The sequence below is a fragment of the Anopheles cruzii genome, unplaced genomic scaffold (assembly GCF_943734635.1).
Source record: "Anopheles cruzii unplaced genomic scaffold, idAnoCruzAS_RS32_06 scaffold02196_ctg1, whole genome shotgun sequence".
In the NCBI taxonomy this organism is placed as follows: Eukaryota; Metazoa; Arthropoda; class Insecta; order Diptera; family Culicidae; genus Anopheles; species Anopheles cruzii.
Window position 1 is genome coordinate 591 of NW_026455781.1, and position 2,982 is coordinate 3,572.

Sequence of the window (2,982 nt, forward strand, 5' to 3'; positions counted from 1 at the left end):
GTCGCAAGACGATTGGGCGAACCCGAAGCGATCAATTAATTTAACCCTTTTTCTTTGCCTTTTATTCTGTCGTTCGGCTGATGATATACGCCCGGTACCCAAATTATTCCTGCCTCTCGCTCGCGCCTGTGCTGCTCGTGCAGTAACATGGCTGCTATTTAGTCAAGTGTGTTAACGGTTCTGGGAATTATATTCTTACGTAGGGCGTGTGCCTGAATTCTATTTGCTAACTGTTGTAAGGGACGGATTTAATTTTACTTTAATTTTACGTTTCAACTGGGCTAAAATCTTTCCAAAGGGATATGTTGATATTGTGGGTAAGGGTCCAAATCGCTCTACTTCATCCGCCACATGTGTTAATAAGTGAATGTTGCTGGTAATTGTTTTAGTTTAATGATAATAACCTTCTACAAACTTCTTAAAATAATGTCTAGCTAAAGGTAAATGGATTTTATAAATATCATTGGAACAAATGTTTGCAGCTACATGCAAATATTTTAATAATAGTAAATCATTATTAGGTTTTAATCACGACAACACCAGCGTAATATAAAAACGAGCCAAATTCGGTCCCTTTCCAATGAGCCATTGAAGAAAGGGGCCGTATTCGTCTGTTACACTCACAGGGTAAAACTACTTTTGCTAATCTATCATCTAAACTAACTACTTGGGCGTCCTGCCACTTAGTTCTACCGCTTTTACCTTTGATAAAATAAGTTAAAAAGTGATTCATCACACCATGATGAAGCAGGTGCAACAAATCACTAGTTACAAAACTATTAATCATGACTATATTTAATTGCGTTAACGGCGAGACCGTATGAGCTTCTGCGTAACCTGCCACTAAGACTGGCCCTTCGCGGTGGTGACCGACATACTCCGTTAGCGTTTTAAATGCCGCATCTGTCCTGAGTGCCGCTTCTTCGACCTGTTATGTAGTGCCTGTTGCTAAATTTTGTCGCTTCTCTGCAATGCATTTAATGCATCCCGGGATAGAATTATGCGATACAACTCCTAAAACGAATACAAAATAGGCATCATTATTGCCGAGCCTTACTCTTATTATTTTACATTCTACACTCACCTGTACAAAAGGCTCGAGCTGGTGAATCGCAGATAAATGCACGATGTTTGATGGTCAGCAAATGTCCATTGATGATGCATCCTGTTTCCATCAATCTCGCGTACTCGTCCGTAAACCGGTCCAGAAAAGACTGCGCACGTCGTGGCTTCTCCAATTCATAATAAACGCCTACTAAGAAGACAGCCAGGTTTGACTCTTCGTAGACGTTTGCCAGGATGGGCCACATCTGGTTTTTTCCTTTGTTGAACACCTGCACACCATCTACGTTGATATTTAACGAGATGGTACGGGGAGTGTCCAACGAATTGAAAGCATAGCGAAGGAGGATTTCTACAATGTAAAAAAAGCATAAGCCTATTCAACAGTTAACTACACTCAAGTAATACTTACCTAAAAGCCAATAGCTGCCGCCTTCGATCTCGAACAATGTTGCCGGTTGCAATGCAGCGACGGAATCGGTCCGTGGAGTACTTGGAGCAACCTCCGAAGCTGCCGTTGGCTGATGTTCCTGCGCACCGCCCAAATCCTTATGGATTTACGCACGGAAACACCATCTTGAACTATATTTTGCTGTACACTAACAGTTTCTTCGTCCGAACTTGAGCCATCATCCGAACTCGAGTCAGCATAACATAATACATAACCAAGCATAACCACCTTCACTTTCAGCATAACCACCTTCACTTTCATCACGACGTTCTACACCTTCATTGTCAAGGGTATCCTGCAACCGGGACATATCAATTAGATGTGGACGGTTGTTAGGACCCGGTGCACTTTGGCTGTTGTCTTGTTCGATACCAAACAGTTGTTTTCGCAGATCTTCCTTGCTCTGCTTCAGCTTTCGCTTTGAACTGCCACTCGCACAGTTGTTTGATTTCCTGGAGAATTCCATTATCACCACACCACGATATGCAAACGAAGATACCCGTTTAAAAAACACAGCTTGACGATAAAAACGACAAAAAACACAGTAAACTGAAGCCGCTTCTGTTAGCGAAAATACAAACGACGCGGAGAATGGATGCGTTCATGTGTCCTTTTTTTTGCTATCTACCCACGCCGTGCTAATCGCACACATTCCCATACGCATGCACTTAGAACTAAAGTACTCCCGGACTTAGAAATTTTCCGACTGCAGCAGCTTCGCCCGGCTTGCTCGACCTCGCTATCTCTTTTTTTCTATTCCTTTTCCTTTCCCGCATCCGTTCGTCTTCCACATGCTCGCGTGCGTAATTAAATTAAATAACATAAAAACTATGTGCAAATCCACAAATAATTCTCATCAGGATCAAACATGTTTTTCTATTTATTTTAAAACGCATCTGCTTTCATTTGAAATGTTTCGCGAACAATGAAATTGAGTGTTTCCAGTGCTGAGCGCCGCTGTCATCAACAGTCATAATCATCAACTGACCGTGTTTGAGTTTCTGGGCCACTCAGAAGCTGTCAAAATTCTATGATTGTCAAATGCTTCAAGGAAAATTTGTTGTGTAAACAAATAGCGGAAGGATTTTCTGCGTAATAATCAGTTGTAGTCAAAATGGCAGATCCAGATCCTCGTAAAAGAACATTTGCTAGCGAGTAAGTTGTCAGCAAACAAGCATAAATAGTTATAACAGCACATTTTTTCTAGAGTCACGCGTACATGTCGAATGTGCCTGTCGACTGATTGTGCTTTGGAGCCAGTGTCAAACAACGATTCCGGCGAATATCTCTTTCAAATAGTCCTTTCGTGTACCAACGGTCAGGTAATACGTTTTATCAAACAGAACCACCGCGCGGTTTTTCCAATCACGGCTTTAATATGCTCGTCATATATTCACAGATGATGCCATTAGCACAGTGTCCATCTTATTTGTGTACAAACTGCAAATCGCATCTGAATAATGTGCATC

The 2,982-nt window shown here is 41.7% G+C and overlaps 1 pseudogene; it reads right to left on the reverse strand.

The window, feature by feature from the left end:
* Positions 1-269: 269 nt before the first annotated feature.
* On the reverse strand, positions 270-1,979 carry LOC128276716 (uncharacterized; annotated as a pseudogene).
* Positions 1,980-2,982: the final 1,003 nt, after the last annotated feature.